Source organism: Pinus tabuliformis, chromosome 5_2, assembly GCF_031772625.1.
Source record: "Pinus tabuliformis cultivar Carrire ecotype Pingquan chromosome 5_2, CPIR1, whole genome shotgun sequence".
NCBI classification, from domain to species: domain Eukaryota; kingdom Viridiplantae; phylum Streptophyta; class Pinopsida; order Pinales; family Pinaceae; genus Pinus; species Pinus tabuliformis.
In genome coordinates this window covers 775,972,317-775,991,332 of record NC_142306.1, presented here as the reverse complement: position 1 = coordinate 775,991,332, position 19,016 = coordinate 775,972,317, and positions in this window count along the sequence as shown.

The window sequence follows — 19,016 nt, the reverse complement described above, 5'->3', positions numbered from 1 at the left end:
AAGATAATGTTAAACATGCAAAAGATATTAGAAAGATAAGTTTTTTTTTTTTATCGTCACAAGTGACTAAAAAGGGTCAATGAGACTAGAAAATACACAAGTAAAAATAACAATGTGGTAGTACCAAAGGCAAATCCTAGACGTAGACAAAAAAGAGAGGGTAAACTTAGAAGGTAATACCAATGAGGACCCAAGATAAATATATCACTATGCAAGAGGAAGATAATTATAAGAGAAGGAAGCCAATCTTTTGCACTAGAATTAGAAATGGAGGGGCTATCGTCATCATCATCATCGATCATAATGAAGGTCCTAATGTAGATTCTAAGAAGACCCTCTAGGGAATGGCTGGCACTAAGTGGACCAAGAGGGAAGTTGGGTGCTACCAACATGGACTCCCCTAACATCTAAGACTGAAGAGAGAAATCTAGTGATGGATGCTTGACTGCCCGATCGAGAATGGGATAATTCTAGGGACAAGATCAAAATGTTGAGGTGATTTTATACTTCATAAGTCATAAAAGCCATGTTTCCAAGGATAATTTTAGGGGCGAATGTTCGCCCTTTGGCGAAATTAAGGGGTTTTAAATTTTTAGTGGGCGGATATTTTGTATCATATTACATTTTTACAAATCACCTCAAATAGCCCACCTTATTTCAAGGGAGAGGGTAAAAAAGGTAAATTTAGCCCTTGAAATTAGGACTTACAACCTTCCATTCGCCCATTTTCAAGAATAGGTTTTATTTAAGTGAATCTATTCGCCCATTTTCAAGAATAGGTTTTATTTAAGTGAATCCTATGGGCCAAATACCATATTTATAAAAGAAGTATGGTAAATTAATAAAAATATAAATAAATGAGAGGTATGGTAAATAAATAAAACATTTTTTATATTTACTCCATAAGTCACCTTATATACATGTAAGGGTGTAAACAAATTAAAATATAAGTGGAGGTATGGTAAATAAATAAAATGTCTTTTTATACTTACTCAAAAGGTATTGTAAATAAATAAAAATATAAATAAACTAGACGTATCGTAAATAAATAAAACCTCTTTTTATATTTAGTCCATAACCCTCGTTCTATTTATGAAGGCTCAAGAAAGACGTTTTATTTAAGTGAATCCTATGGGCCAAATACCATATTTGTAAAAGAGGTATGGTAAAAGAGGTATGGTAAACAAATAAAACATTTTTTTATATTTACTACATAAGTCACCTTATATTTACGAACACTCAAAAAATGGGTTATATTTAGGTGAAACCTATGGCCAAAATACTATGGGACAAATACCATGGACTAGATTGTTATTAATACCATGCAAAAAACCATTATTAACCCTAATATTAGAATTAATAAAAATAAAAATGGCACATGGTATTGACCCATGGTATTCACCAAAATGGCACATGGTATTGACCCATGGTATTCACCTGGAATGTATCCTATTTAAATGGGGGAATTAAACCAGCATGTAGCCTATGCTAAGATTCACTAGGACTTTACAAAGTTTTATTATTTAGTGAAAGACTCGCCAAGATCTTACAAGATTTTATAATTGAGTAAAATATTCGCCATGCCTGGTGAGAGATTCGCCAAAAAATTATATATACATATTATATTATTGAAAAATTCGCCTTCCATTTTTCCTATATACCATGGAGATTCGCCCATTTATTATATTTATAAATTTAGGGGGGGTTCTTAAAATTTTCCCTGCATGTTTCCAACTAAAATTTTGGATTTTTCTATGCATGTGTACCATTGTTTAATCGATGTTTGTAGCTATTACCAAATACTTATTTTAAATATAATGCATTTATTTCATTGTATATTACTGTCACTATTTTCTCGAATTCACTGGCATTGAGTGGACTAGAAGGGAAAGTTGGGTGCTACTAATAGGGCCTCCCCTAACATATGAACTGAAGAGAGAAATCTAGTGATGGGTGGTTGACTGTCCAATCTAGAATGGGATAATTCCAGGCATAAGATCACGATGTTGAAGTGACTTGTATATTTCATAAATCATTAAATCCATGTTGCCAACTGAGATTTTGGATTTTTCTACGCATTTGTACAAATTTTTAATCTATGTTTATACCTATTAGAAAATACTTATTTTAAATTCATTGCACTTATTTAATTGTATATTACTATCACTATTAGCTTTAACATTGGAAATTAGGGTCCCTATGATCCAAATTATACATGAACACAACAATTTACAGATATAACCATAAATACAAAGATGCAATAGAAATAACACTTCATTTCATAATATATCAAATACTAAAATATGCTTACAAATAGAATAGAAATAAGACTAGCTCGGGTGATGGTAGCTTATCTCTCAGAAGAGATGAGGCGGCTACATGCCTCTGAACTGTGTTACAATGAGGCTCAATGGCTTATTTATAATTGAGAAACTATGGAAAATCACAAACTTCCAAAAACCTAACTCTAGGAGATGAAGCGCCAAACTATGGGCCTCGTTTGGGTAAATTTGTACATCAACTTATTGGGGTCATAACTTTGGCATATGATCTTCGTTTGACATGCACAATACCTCATTAGAAATATCTATCCGAGGACTACAACTTTCGAGTGGCCAACATTTTGATATGGCCCAATTTGGCCTTGGTTTTCCCAAAAAATGTTCTTTAAGGCCAAAAAACGGCTACGGAAGTTCGAGACTCGAAAAATAGCCAAAAATAGTAAATTGTGTTACAATTAAGGAAACCAAAATAGACAATGGTGGGGGTCCCAGTGGAATAGGCGGGTGTTGATCTGATAATCACCCTACGAGTGACCTTAACTAAAGATTTATTAAATGAAGGTATTACAGACTCATGTGCTGGTGTGTGTGTGTCTATGATATTTAAGCAATGGATCAGTTAGATTGCATATACATAGACACTTGAAAAGGGAGACAACAGAGAAATATAGTAAGCAAATATACGAACACAAGAAATTAATAAGGAGTTCACCCTATCCTCCAGGGCTACATCTCCAGTCTAGCTCTCAGTGATGACCTTCTTTTATTGTGTTTTGAAGCAGAGAATTACAATGAAGGAGCTGAATATGAGTCTCCTGAAATAGATTGGCTTGGCAGAGTGGTTCATGGATTCCCCAAGCCACTAGAGTAAACAGACTCTTTTCCTTGTCAGCTCTTTGACCTCTTTGGTCTGAGAGATTCTCTCAGGGATGGCTTGAATCTCTGAAGCTCTTTGGTGCTCGACGTTGCCTTTGGTTAGCTCAGACCTCTGTCTTTTTCTGCCTTTTGATTCACTGGTTCTTCTCTTCTCTATCTTCTGTCTTCAGTGTTCCTCTTTGGGTGTCCTTTCTGTTCTCTGTTCATGGCTTTAAAGCCACTTGAGCTCATGGCTGTTCGATTCCTCTTCCAACTCCGTCGGATCGCTTGCTACAGTTGCACTTGGAGTTCTCTGTCTCGGTGTCATCATCAGACTCACAAGGAGCGGCCACTTGTCCTCATGCGAATTGCGTTAGCTTGCCTCGTCAGTTCATTTCTTTAGTTACATTACGGAATGAGTCATTTGCCACCTTGGCGGTCAATTCGGACTTCAAATTATTTCATATCACAGCTTAATCCCCTGTCAATTCCGTCTTCTCCATCGGGCGTGATCTCAGCCATTAGATCTGGAGCCCCCAGATCCAACGCCATCCGCTCATTTCGCACGGTTGACTTGCTCGACCATTAGCACACGATGAGCGGTGGTTTTCTCTCTCCTCCGCCTGCCACGCGTCGGGTGTTGGGTGGAATCGCTCCGTTTTCACTGAAACTGCTTACCGCCCAGGGATGCCTCTGATCAATACCGTCGGTTTTTGGAGCGTGGGTCTCGCCTTTGCCTTTATCCTTTTTCCCATGGTTTTCCCGGCTCTCATGTGACCGAGTGCTCAGGGCTTCCCCCATTTTGAGGGTTTTCACCCAGCAATGCGCGATTAGTGGTAATCAAAAAATCCCTCTGTTTTCCGATTTGGGCCTCCCAAGGGCTAATTTTTCCTCCCGCACAGTCTCCATGGGCCTCTATCAATGCGCTTTGACCGAGGTCCTCATCGTTCCATGTTGGCTGCCAACTACCACTAGTTTAGAGGTGTTTTTGATCGTTGTCTAAATTCTTTGAAGTCTGTCCCAACCTGATACAGCCATGGTTCTTCCGATTAGTCTTTATGGATCCAATTCGGATCACGACCTTCCCACTGAAAATTTTTTGGACCACCAAAAGTTGGTTGTCTTTCAAGCATCAACTAAGTGAGGGTACTGCTGTCTCACTTGTCCAATCTCAATCCATTTTGCACTGCTCGGCTTCGAACCTTTGAGTCCAATTCTGAGGTACTCAACATCTCCTCTGCGCATTGTCCTCACCTTCCTGTCCAGCATTGTGTCTTCCTACAATTCATTAAGATATTCAGGTAGCAAGTCATCAAGAGAAGGTAATTGACTCTGCTCTTTAGGATCCTCAATCATTGAAGGTTCAAACAATCTCATGCAATCTACATTTATGACTGAGTAGATGTGCATGTAAGATGGTAGATCAAGGCGAAAAGAATTTTCACCAATCTTCTCAAGTATTTTGAAGGGTCCATACCTGATAGGCTTTAGCTTCTTACCTTCACCTTGCATCCTGTTCTTGCTGATATATAGCCAGACCTAGTCTCCAACTTGAAAAATATGCTCCATCCGATGTCATGCCTAGCCTTGTATCTGGCTTGGCTCTTCTCCAGCTATTCTTGTACTGCTTGGTGGATCTCGTGGATCTATTCAATGAACCTAGTTGCCTTGTCCACATCACTATGTCCATCAACTATGGTATCTTTACCAAAGACAAAATCCAAAGGTGACCTTGGTGTGAAACCAAAACAGGTCTCAAAAGGAGATCTCTGTGTAGAAGAATGTTTTGCTCTATTGTAAGCGTGCTCCACATAACACAAGTGTTCATCCCAAAGCTTAGGATGTTTGCTACAATATCCTCTAAGTAGCCGGATCACTGTCTAGTTAACTACTTCTGTCTGGCCATCGGTTTGTGGATGAAAAGCTGTGCTTTTCTTCAGTTGGGTGTCCATCATCTTCCACAGACTTGACCAAAACTTCCCCACAAATTGGGTTTCTCAATCAGGTACAATAGAAGTGGGTAACCCAAAATGAACCCATACATGTTCAATGAATAGTTTGGCAGTTTGTTCAGTTGTAATCTGCTTATTACAAGGTATCAAAATGCACATTTTGCTGAACCTATCCACAACCACATACAGTTAATCATGACGTTTCCTAGACTTAGGCAGTCCCCCAACAAAATCCATGGAAACACTTTCCAAAGGGTGAGAAGGAACTAGTAATGGAGTGTACAAGCCTAGTTTTCTATTGCTGGGCTTGCTTTTAGCACACACAGTACACCCTCTTACATATCTAGAAATTGTTTCCCTCATTTTTGGTCAATAACAAAATCTTTATAGTTGTGCAACTGTTTTACTTACCCCAAAGTGACCTGATATTAGAGAAGTGTGTGCCTCTCTGATTATCTTTATCTCTCGGTTTGTGGAATGCGGAGTTTCCCACAATGATATAAGAGTCGGTCCTTCACATGATAATCCAATTATTCTACCCTTTTTCCTTGATTCAAAGTTGCATATACATATTTAAAGTCTATATCTTGAGCATGTTGTTCAATGCAGCTTTCATGTAGTATAGAATTATGCTTAAGTATAGTAGATGCATTTATAATGGGTCTAGATAACATGTCTGCAACTTTGTTATGTATGCCCTTTTTATATCTGATGACTAAATGAAACTATTGTAGAAAACCCATCCATATGTAGTGCCTTGATTGTTGCAATTTAGATTGGGAGTGTAGATATTGAAGTGGGTGATGATCAATATGTATTACTGTCTCTTTGCCCATTAAGTAATGTTTCCACTTTTTCACACTCTGAACTAATGCATGCAATTCTTTATCATATGTAGGATAGTTAACTACTGCAGGATTAAAAATCTCAGAATGATAACATATGGGTTTACCATGCTGTGTCAACACTGCTCCCATGGCATAGTCACTAGCATTTGTTTGGATCTCAAATGGTCTTTGTAGATCAGGTAGTGCTAGTACAGGTGTTGTACTAATCTTTTCCTTCAAGGTTTCGAAGGCTTTCTGATGTTTGCCTCCCCACTGAAACACCTTTTTCATTCCTGTTAAAGCATGTAAGGGAGCTACAATTGAGGAAAAGTTAGAAATGAACTTCCTCCAATATTGTGCTGCTCCTAAGAAGCTTCTTACTTCTGTAGCAGACTTGGGTTTAGGCCAGTTTACAGTGACTGCCACTTTAGAGGGATCTATTTTCAGTTCACCAGCCCCTACTATATGACCCAAATAATTTAGAGATGTTTTGCCAAATTCACATTTTGAAAGTTTAACATAAAGTTTTTCTCTTTTCAAAACATCTAATGTCTGCTTAACATGATTTAAGTGTTCTTCCCACATTTTACTAAAAATCAGAATGTCATCTAGATACACAATAACAAAATCATCAAGAAAAGGTCTAAGTACATCATTCATTAATCTCATGAAAGTAGCAAGAGCATTGGTCAAGCCAAAAGGCATAACTAGCCACTCATACAATCCTTGCTTTGTTTTGAAAGCAGTCTTCCATGCATCTTTTTCTGCAACTCTGACCTGATGGTATCCATTGTGCAAGTCCAGCTTGGTGAAATAAACAACTTTCTTCAATTGATCTAAAAGATCATCTATGCAAGGAAGCGGATAACAATTTTTTATTGTTATCTTATTCAGTGCTCGGTAGTCAATGCACATTCTCCACGAGCCATCTTTCTTTCTCACCAAAATGATTGGTGACCCACATGGTGATGTGATAGGCCTGATGAACCCATTCTTGAGAAACTCCTGCACCTGCTTCTTAATTTCAGCATTCTTTAAAGTAGACAACCTATACATTCCAATGTTAAGCAATGGAGCATCTTGTTGCAAAATAATATCATGTACTATTTCCTTTTTGGGTGGCAGACCTTTAGGTTCTTGAAACAAGACATCATACTTTGAAACAATCTTTTCTATATTAGCTTTCTGCTTAGCATTACAGCCCTCAAATACATTGGTTTGATCAGGTTTCTTTTCCTTTACAACCATTAGTAAGAATTGTATGCATGAATTTGTCATTCTTTTCATCTGCCCCTGAGTTTATGAGAGTATAATTATTCTTGAGCTTATGAGCTCTTACAAAGTATTCGATTCCATCTTTAACAAGTAGATACTTGTTCTCAGCTCTATAGAAAATAGCTTTTCTATCATACAAGTAAGGACTTCCTAGAACAATTCCACATATATCCAAAGGAATTATGTCTAACTCAACCTCATCTACAAATTCTGACCCAAAAGAAAACTTGAGTTTGCACTATCTAGTCACTTGTAGTTATGCTTTATCATTCAACCATCCTAAGGGGTATGGTTTCTTGTGAGGTGTAGTTGCTAATCCCAATTTCTTTACAATTGCTTTAGAAATCAAATTTACTTGTGAGCCAATATCAAACAAAGTATCAATCTTTTGATGTTTGGAAACAACTCGAATATGGAAAAGCTCATGTCTTTTTCTCTCATGTTCTTCATCAATAATAGATTGAGTAGAATTACTAGTAGATGCTTCAAAATTCTTAACTTTTATACCTGTGGCTGCAATAATTGTTTCATCTCCTGATTTTGACCCCAACTCTTTCTGAATAGCTGCAACAATCTTCTTCTTCTTGCCCTCAGACTTCTTAGGTCTCAGCTCTAGATGCAGAATCGAACAATGCTCATCATCATGCCGATCCTTTTTACAGTGAGTGCATGAAGCTTTGCTTTTCTGTGCAGTGTTAGCCTTCCTTGCTTTCCACTTCTGCTTTCTTTTCTCCTTTCTCTTTCTTGCAGTGGGTTGGGATGGTCCCCCAACTTTTGGATTTCCATTCTTTCCTCTAGCTTCTAGATGAGTAGCTTGTACAGATACCTCATCTATACTAGTGGGATTAAACATGAGGATGGTATGCCTCATGTAGTTGTGTAGACCACCAATTTACTTCAAAATAGTCTCTGGTGAGTCTAATGAGATCCCTAGAATCAATGCTCTCTTTCTAAATTCTTGAGTATACCCTTGCACACTTTTCTCTTTCAACCGTCGAAGAGTTTGCCAACTCATCATGGCTTATTGCATGTAGGCCAATGGATAGAACTGCTTCTTGACTGCAGAAACAAAGTCACTCCAGACTAAGATAGTATTACCATGTCTTTTCATGTTAGCTTTGGTTCCGCCTTCCCACCAAACCAAGGTAGTGCCTCCTAGGTGTAGGCTTGCTAACTGAATTTTGCTCTTGTCTGAATCGATGTTCTGTACTCTGCAATACACATTAATTTGTCTAATCCAATTGTCCAACTTTTCAACATTTAACTCTCCATCATATATAGGCAAGTCAAATTTAACATCTAGCTTGATCAAAGATGCTTTCTTATTATGCACAGGGCTATTAGGAGGTGTGAGAAAGTTTTCCTCTTTCCCTTTTCCTTTTGAGTGGTCATGGGAATGAGACTCATCTTCTTCTTTGTCTTGTTTAGAACCTCATGAATATTCATCCTTATGCTTTCTAAAGTCCCTATACATTTCTTCTACCATAGACTTTATAGCTAGGAAACTTTCTATGAATTGAGGGTCTGGCCCCAAAGAACCTTCCTCTGACATTGTCTTCCGAGGATAGACTCTCCCAATCTTAGGATTAGTTTCGACCAACTCTCCTCCTAATTTGAGATTTGATCTAGTGAGCATTCAATATCTAAACCAACACAAACTTGTCTAACCTTACAACCTAAAGCTCTGATACCACTTGATCTAATTATCACCCTACGAGTGACCTCAGTTAAAGATTTATTAAATGAAGGTATTACAGAATCATGTGTTGGTGTGTGTGTGTCTATGTTATTTAAGCAACGGATCGATCAGATTGCATATACATAGACACTTGAAAAGGGAGACAACAGAGAAATACAGTAAGCAAATACAAGAACATAAGAAATTAATAAGGAGTTCACCCTATCCTCCAAGGCTACATCTCCAGTCCAGCTCTCAGTGGTGACCTTCTTTTATTATGTCTTGAAGTAGAGAATTACAATGAAGGAGCTCAATATGAGTCTCCTGAAACAGATTGGCTTGGCAGAGTGGTTCTTGGATTCCCCAAGCCACTAGAGTACACAGACTCTTTTCCTTGCCATCTCTTTGACCTCTCTGGTCTGACAGATTCTCTCAGGGATGGCTCGAATCTCTCAAGCTCTTTGGTTCTCGACATGGCCTTTGGTCAGCTCGACCCTTTATCTTTTTTCTGTTTTTTTCTTCATTGGTTCTTCTCTTCTCTATCTTATGTCTTCAATGTTTCTCTTTGGGTGTCCTTTCTGTTCTCTGTTCATGGCTTTAAAGCCACTCGAGCTCATGGCTGTTCAATTTCTCTTCCAATTCCATCAGATCGCCTGCTACAGCTGCACTTGGAGTTCCCTATCTCGACGTCATCATCAAACTCATAGGGAGCGGCCACTTGTCGTCCTGCGAACTGCGCTAGCTTGCCTCGTCGATTCGTTTCTTCAGTTACATTACAGAATGCGTCATTTGCCACCTTGGTGGTCAATTCAGACTTCAAATTCTTTCATATTGTAGCTTAATCCCTCGTCAATTCCATCTTCTCCATTGGGTGCGATCTCAACCGTTAGATATGGAGCCCCCAGTTCCAATGCCATCCGCTCATTTCGCGCGGTTGACTTGCTCAACCATTAGTGCGCGATGAGCAGCAGTTTTCTCTCTCCTCTGCCTGCCACACGTCGGGCGTTGGGTGGAATCACTCTGTTTTTGCCAAAACTGCTTACTGCCCAGGGATGCCTCTGATCAATACTGCCAGTTTTTGGAGCACAGGTCTCGCCTTTGCCTTTAGCCTTTTTCCCACGGTTTTCCCGGCTCTCATGTGACCAAGTGCTCAAGGCTTCCCCCATTTTGAGAGTTTTCGCCCAATGATGCGCATCAAAAACTCCCACTGTTTCCCGATCCGGGCCTCCCAGGGGATAATTTCACCTCCCGCGCAGTCTCCATGGGCCTCAGTCAGCGTGCTTTGACCAAGGTCCTCGTTGTTCCATGCTGGCTACCAACTGCCACTGGTTTAGAGGTGTTTTTGATCGCTCTCTAAATTCTTTGAAGTTTGTTCCGACCTGGTACAACTATGGTTCTTCTGATTAGTCTTTATGGATCGAATTCAGATCAGGTGGCCACCAACATCCACCTGGATCACCCTATCATGAGATTACAAAGTACCTGAAGGTGCCTAGCTATTATAAGTATTATGTTTGGATGCCAATAATGAAAGATGAAATGTGGAAAACAACTCTTATCAACCAAGAGCTTGTGTGTGTGGATTTTGCTCTAGGAAGTTACTTTTGACAAACTGACCAAATTTTTTGGCATGGTCCATCACGGAATATTACATATGAGGAATGAGTAAAAATAATAGAGCATGTTATTATCCACTATGGCTATGTCCAGGAGACCTGAATGAAGGTTTTAATGTACCTAAGTTTAGATCCAAATGAATTTTATTAGTTAAGAAAATAGAAGGCTTTATATTGGAGATGGATATAAAGGAGTTGATTATTTGGTTTAAATTAACCTGGAAAACATGTTTCTTTTTCTTTCAACAACACTTCCTGCACTCTTAGTTCATATGTCTTCGGTGAACTTGAAATCTCTTATGTGATAATGCTTTTGCATTCATAATTGCTTTGATGAAAGAATTTCTTAGCAATTATGAGGTACAGTTTCAGGGTTTTATAGTTAATGGCTCTCTTGTAAGGGCCTTGAATTCTACTATGGGACATACTGCAAGGGTTGTTGTTCTTGTTTCTATGGAGCATCATTGAACCAATATTCTATTACACATATTCTTTTTCCTTTTAATGGAACAATTTTTTTGTCTTTTTTTCTGCAAAGTATCTTGTTCATTAATGTGCTATTTAACTTCATTCAAATGATTAAATTGTATGATGATCCACCTGGAGTTGGAGAACTAGGAGGTATCTTATAATTCATATTCAATTTGTAATTGGTTGAGTGAAAGGGACTCAACAATTTTTTGTTTGCTTGTTTTTTATTGTCTTCCACTTATCGCAATGCGTCTAGCATGCCTAACTCTCCATTTAGGAGTGAATGAAACCAACAACATTCCATCTAGAATCCTTTGGCGAAGAGGTTTAGGGTGAGGGGTACATATTCTACCAATGATTCCCATGATGTGCACCTACCCCCAATTTCTATTTCACGTACAGGTGTACAACTAACATGATCAAAAGCACAAGAACAAGCGTCTCATTGGACATAATTAAACCTTGGTGGGGGTATTAACAAGACCCCATTTTCATTGAATTGGAAAGCTATTGTTGACATAATTTTACCTACTATTGGATCTCATAAATGCTTGGTCTTCATCTTCAAAAACAAAAGTTTTTGTTCTTCTCTAGCAAAGGAGCTCCTCTCCTTAAGAATTTTTATTTCTCTAGCTTTCCAAGTGTTGGTTTTCAGGCCTTCCTACCAAGGGATGTAGGATGCCTAAGACACACCAGTTGTAACATCGTCCTTTATCATTTTCTGTAGTATTTATTGAAGGATTCTTATGGTATTGGGGGAAACTGGGGTGAACTTGAGAAGAAAGTGCTTCTTGTATAAATATATTTTTGCTATAATAATCATGTTGGCAATTAATATGAATATAAGACTATACTATGAATATTATGACAAGTTAGTGTTAAACATGCAGAAGATATTAGAAAGAGATTTTTTTTTTTTATCTTCACAAGTGACCAAAAAGGGTCAATGATACTAGAAAGTACATAAGTAAAAAAAAATGTGGTAGTCCCAAATGAAAACCCTATATGTAGAAAAAAAGGGGGTAAACTTAGAAGGCAATACCGATGAGGACCCAAGATAAATATATCACTGTGCAAGAGGAAGATAATTATAAGAGAAGGAAGCCATTGTTTTGCACTCAAGGTAGAAGTGGAGGGTATATGATCATCATCATCAATCACAATGAAGGTCCCAATGTAGAGTCTAAGAATATCCTCTAGGGAAAGGATGGCACTGAGTGGACTAGGGGGGAAAGTTGGGTGCTACAACCAGGGCCTCCCCTATCATTTAAGATTGAAGAGATAAATATAGTGATGGGTGCTTGACTGCCTAATCTGGAATGGGATAATTCCAAGCACAAGAGTTGAATTGTATATTTCGTAAGTTGTAAAAGCCATGTTGCTAACAAAAATATTGGATTTTGATATGCATATGTACCATTGTTTAATCAATGTTTGTACCTCTTGCCAAATCCTTGTTTTAAATTCAATGCACTTATTTCATTGTATATTACTATCACTACTTTTTTCAATTCACTGGCACTGAGTGGACTAGGAGGGAATGTTAGGTGCTACCAACAAGCCCTCCCCTAACATCTAATATTAAAGAGAGAAATCTAGTGGTGGGCACTTAACTGCCAAATATGAAGTGGGATAATTCTAGGCATAATATGTCAGGTCCCTATAATACTAATTTGGCCCCATTACTTGTATTATTAGTGTAGCCCCCACTATTATCATTTTTCCCATGTAGCACCCATATTTTTATTGTTGTGCCCCATAGAAGCCCACTATTGTTATTATCGTTGTGTAGGCTCTGATTATATTGTGATCCCTTAGACTCCTATATATACCAAGGATGTCTTATCTTTTGTATCATCCAAGAATTATTCATTTATGTAATGTAAAGTATGTTTCCCCCTTGAAGAGGATAAGTTTTAATTCATTGATCTATCTTATCTTCTATTTTGTGAGCTGGTTGCATAACATTTTCTATCAGAGCTTTGGATTCTAAGGTTTCACTTCTTCAAACAGGTTCTTCAAACAAGTCATCTAGGAATTTTTGCTATAACATTTTTTCTATGAGGCTTCTGAAGCTGAAATTTGTACCACATAGAGATGAAACCTTGGTGAATGTCATGTATGAATTTCAGATCTTGATTCGCTATATTTTTCAGAGGTTTGATCTAAGGAAGTTAGGGTTTTTGAAGGCTCAATAATTTAGTTGCAAATAGGTGACCTAGGGAAAATCATCATAACTTTCTCTCTGAGAATTGTATTTGAATTTTTTAAAATTTGACTAAAAGTGCACGAAATTTAGTTTATTGTGTATAATTTTCAGAACCAAAGGTGAAAACAGTGACACATGTCATTCTATACAATTTTTCTCTATTGAATGAGTCTATAATAGTGGGATATTGGGAATAACTCTTTCTTGAAGACTCTAATCTCAACCTGACTTGTGGGGTTGGAAAGAAAACTCATATGGCTACCACAGGATGAAATTTAATACCTTAGAGATATGAAATTATAGAGCTACAATAGTTTCAATATCGAGCTCCTACAAAGCAAGAAAAAGTTGTGTATTTTTTAAATTTTGAATAAGTTGTGTTTGAAAAATTAGTTTGAAGTGATTCAAGGGGCATAGTGAAGCATAAATATCATTGTTTGATTCCAAAATTATTCGAAGCAAGAAAATGGAAACACCTAGTAAGAAACCATAAATCCCTAATATAACAGATGAAGAAGAGGAAGAAATGCAACATGATATATCAAAATTACGAGACCAAGTGCAACAAATTTCGTTCTCATGTAGAGTAACCAAAAATTAAATGGAAGCTTAGATGGATGGTTTCAAGAATGGTTTAAAATTAGACATGGAAGGTTTGAAGGATGAATTAAAAGTAGGGATGGAAGGTTTGTGTTGTGGCCAATTCTAACACCTGTAGTAGCAGTGCTTCAGGCAATATAAAAAACCTCCTAGAGACAACCTTTGGGTTGATTGTAGACCAATGCCTAGGACATCTTAGATAGAGTGTTGGAAAAATTTGTAGAAAAGACTTGTAGCACATTTTTTTGTCACAGAAATTCAAATGGGTTTGATTCAGAATCATTCATAAAGATACCAAATAGAAAGAAGTTTATACACAAGAGTATTTAGGAAATAATATTTGATTTAACATGGTGATCTGATAATCACCCTATGAGTGACCTCAGTTAAAGATTTATTAAACAAAAGGTATTACAGACTCATGTGATGGTGTGTGTTCTGTGTTATTTAAGCAACGGATCGATTAGATTGCCAATACAAAGAAAATAAGTGGAAAGACAATAGAGAAATACAGTAAGCAACACAAAGACACAAACAATTTTTAATAAGGAGTTCACCATATTCTCCAGGGCTACGTCTCCGGTCCAGCTTCAGTGGTGGCCTTGTTTTATTGTGTCTTACAACAGAGAAATTACAATACAGGGACTCAATGTGAGTTCTCCTGAAGCAGATTTTGCTTGATAGGGTGGTTCTTGGATTCCCCAAGCCACTCGGAGTTCACAGACTCTTTTTCTTCCTACCAGCTCTGTGACCCTTGGTCTACAGTGGAAAGAGCCAAATGTGATGCTCAGATCGGACAGATTCCTCTAGGGAAAGGCTTGAATCTTCAAGTTCTCTGGTGTTCGACACTGCCTGTGGTCAGTTCGGCCCTCTGTCTCCTTTGCTTGGCTTTACTGTTCTTTGCATTCAATCCTCCTCTCAGGGTTCACTGTTCACTATCTCTCATGTTGCTTGGACTCCTCTCTATTCCTCCTCTTCTTAATTTGACTGTCTCTGTTCATGGCTTTAGCCATTCGATCTCTATGCCTGTTCGGTTCCTCTCCCAACTACGTCGATTTGCCTACCGCCTGTGTGCTTGGAGTTCCCTATTCAGCGTCAGCATGAATGCTCGGAAGTAGCCTCGTGTCCCCATCAGAATAGCGCTAGCCTGCTTGTTGATTCATTTCTTTGGCTATGTCATGGATACGTTCTTTCTCCACCGTGGTGGTCAAATGGATTCCAAATCCCTTTAGAACGCAGCTTAATTCAATGTTGATTCCGCTTCTTTCTATTGGGCGTAATCTCAACCGTCTAATTTGGTCTCCTTAAGATCCAACATCATACGCACGTCGAGCGCGTTTGACTTGCTCGACTGATAACGCGCGATCAAGGATGGTTTTTCTCTCTCCTTTGCCGCCACGCGTCACTTGGTAAGTGGGATCGCTCCGCTCCTGTCCAAAACCTCTTATCGTTCAAGGGCGCCCCGATCAAAATCATCGGTTTCTAGGTTGTGGGTCCCACCTTCGTACGTTGGCGCTTTTCGTTTCTCTGCCTGCGGTCCTCTGGTCCCCCCACACGACCGGGTGCTCAGGCTTTCCCTTTTGGCCCTGTTCGCCTAGCGATGCACAATTAATCGAAATTCAGCTCCTTTTCTCGATCCGGGGCTCCCAGGAGCTATTTTGGTATCCTGCGCAGTCTCCATGGGCCTCGGTCAGCACGCTTTGACCAAGGTCCTCGTCGTTCCACGCCGGCTGCCATGGCCATTGGTTTAGGGTGTTTTCGATTGCTGTTTTAGATTCTTCAAGGATTTGTTCGACCTGATTTAGTCATGGTTCTTTGACAGTCATTTATGGATCCAATTCGGATCACGACCTCCCTACTAAAAAAGCTTTTGGACCACCAAAGGTTGGTTTTCTTCAAGCATCGTCTAAGTGAGGAAACTGCTGTCTCACTTGTCCAATCTCAATCCACTTCACATTGCTTGGCTTCGAACGTTTAATCCCAATCTTGAGGTACTCCACTTGTCCACTGTGCGTCGTCCTTACCTTCCTGTCCAGCACTGTGTCTTCCTGTAACTTTTTAAGATATTCAGGTAGCAGGTCATCAACAGAAGGTAATTGACTCTGCTCTTTGGGGTCCTCAATCATTGAAGGCTCAAACAACCTCAACCAATCTGCTTTCACAACTGAGTAGATGTGCATGTAAGCTGGTAGTTCAAGGTGAAAATCATTTTCCCCAATCCTCTCAAGTATCTTGAAGGGTCCATACCTGATAGGTTTTAGCTTTTTACCTTCACCTTGCATCCTGTCCTTGCTTATATACAACCAGACTTGGTCTCCAACTTGAAAACTATGCTCCATCCGATGCTTATCATGCCTAGCCTTATACTTGGCCTGGCTCTTTTCCAGCTGTTCCTGTACTGCCTGGTGGATCTCCTGGATCTGTTCAATGAACCTAGTTGCCTTGTCCACATCACTGTGTCTATTAACCATGGTATCTTTACCAAAGACAAAATCCAAAGGAGACCTTGGTACGAAACCAAAGCATGTCTCAAAAGGAGATCTATGTGTAGAAGAGTGTTTGGCTATATTATAAGCATGCTACACATAGCACAAGTGCTCATCCCAAAGCTTAGGATGTTTGCTGCAATATCCTCTCAGTAACTGGATCACTGTCATGTTAACTACTTCTGTTTGGCCATCTGTTTGTGGATGAAAAGCTGTGCTTTTCTTTAATTTGGTGTCCATTATTTCCCACAGACTGGACCAAAACTTTCCCACAAATCGGGTGTCTCGATCAGATATAATAGAAGTGGGTAATCCAAAATGAACCCATATATGTTCAAAGAATAATTTTGCAGTTTGTTCAACTGTAATCTATTTACTATAGGGTATCAAAATACACATTTTGCTGAACCTATCCACAACAACATATAGATAATCATGACCTTTCCTAGATTTAGGCAGTCCTCCCATGAAATCCATGGAAATGCTTTCCCAAGGGTGAGAAGGAACTGGTAATGGAGTGTATAAGCCCAGTTTTCTATTATTGGGCTTTCTTTTAGCACACATAGCACACCCCTTTACATATCTAGAAACTGTCTCATTCATTCTCGGCCAATAGTAGAACCTTTGCAGCTGTGCAACTGTTTTACTTACCACAAAGTGACCTGATATCAAATAAGTGTGTGCTTCCCTAATTATCTTTGCTCTCTCATTTTGTAGAATGCAGAGTTCCCCACAATGATATAAGAGTCGGTCCTTCACATGATAGTCCAATTCTTCTACTCTTTTGCCTTGACTCAAAGTTGCATATACATCTTTAAAGTCCATGTCCTGAGCATACTGTTCTATGTAGCTTTCATGCAGCACAGAATTATGCTTAAGTATGGTAGATGCATTTATAATGGGTCTAGATAACATGTTTGCAACCTTGTTGTGTGTGCCCTTTTTATATCTGATGACTAAATGAAACTGTTGTAGAAAACCCATCCATCTATAATGTCTTGATTGCTGCAATTTAGTTTGGGAGTGTAGGTATTGAAGTGGCCGATGATCAGTATGTATTACTGTTTCTTTGCCCATTAAGTAATGTTTCCACTTTTTCACACTCTGAACTAATGCATACAATTCCTTATCATATGTAGGATAGTTAACTACTGCAGGATTAAAAGTCTCAGAATGATAACATATGGGTTTACCGTGCTGTGTCAACACTGCTCCCATGGCATAGTCACTGGCATCAGTTTGGATCTCAAATGGTCTTTGTAGATCTGGCAATGCTAATATAGGTGCTGTACTAATCTTTTCTTTCAAGGTGTTGAAGGCTTTCTGCTGTTTGCCTCCCCACTGAAACACCTTGTTCAATCTTGTCAAAGCATGTAAGGGAGCTGCAATTGAGGAAAAATTTGAAATGAACTTCCTCCAATACTGTGCTACTCCTAAGAAGCTTCTCACTTCTGTAGCAGACTTGGGTTTAGGCCAGTTTATGACGACTGCCACTTTAGAGGGATCTATTTTCAATTCACCTCCCCCTACTATATGACCCAGATAATTTAGAGAGGTTTTTCCAAATTCACATTTGGAGAGTTTAACATAAAGTTTTTCTCTTCTCAAAACATCTAATATCTGCTTAACATGATTGAAATTTTCTTCCCACGTTTTACTAAAAATCAGAATGTCATCCAGATACACAATATCAAAATAATCAAGAAAAGGTCTGAGTACATCATTCATTAATCTCATGAAAGTAGCAGGAGCATTAGTTAGGCCAAAAGGCATAACCAGCCATTCATACAATCCCTGCTTTGTTTTGAAAGCAGTTTTCCATGCATCTTCTCTGCAACTCTGACTTAATGGTATCCATTGTGAAAATCCAGCTTGGTGAAATAAACATCTTCCTTCAATTGATCTAAAATATCATCTATACGAGGAAGGGGATAACGATTTTTTATTGTTATTTTATTCAGTGCTTGGTAGTCAATGCACATTCTCCACGAGCCATCTTTCTTTCTCACCAAAATGATTGGTGACCCACATGGTGATGTGCTAGGCCTGATGAACCCTTTTTGGAGCAACTCCTACACCTGCCTTTTGATTTCAGCATTCTCTAAAGCAGATAACCTGTACATCCCAATGTTAGGCAAAGGAACATCTTGCTGCAAAACAATATCATGTACTATTCCATTTTTGGGTGGCAGACCTTTACGTTCCTGAAACAAGACATCAGACTCGGAAACAATCTTTTCTATATCAACTTGCTGATCAGAATTACAACCCCCAAATACATTGGTTTTATCAGTTTTCCTTTCCTTTACAACCATTAGTAAGAATTGTTTGCATGAATTTATCATTCTTTTCATCTGTCCTGAGTTTATGAGAGTATAATTATTCTTGAGCTTATGAGCTCTTACAAAGTATTCGATTCCATCTTTAACAAGTAGATACTTGTTCTCAGCTCTATAGAAAATATCCTTTCTATCATACAAGTAAGGACTTCCTAAAACAATTCCACATATATCCAAAGGAATTACATCTAACTCAACCTCATCTACAAATGCTTACCCAAAAAAAAACTTGAGTTTGCATTGTCTATGTTATAGACATTTTTGTGCCTTACAGCATTGAGCATGAAATGTCCATAATCTAAGGGATTCAAAGTCCCTAAACATGTTGTTCCTACCCCTAGAGGAACAAGGCTAACAAACCACAGCAATTCACAGAAGTTCTCCACCAGAAACTGCTCAAAAACAAGTCAATTCAGGATCATTTCA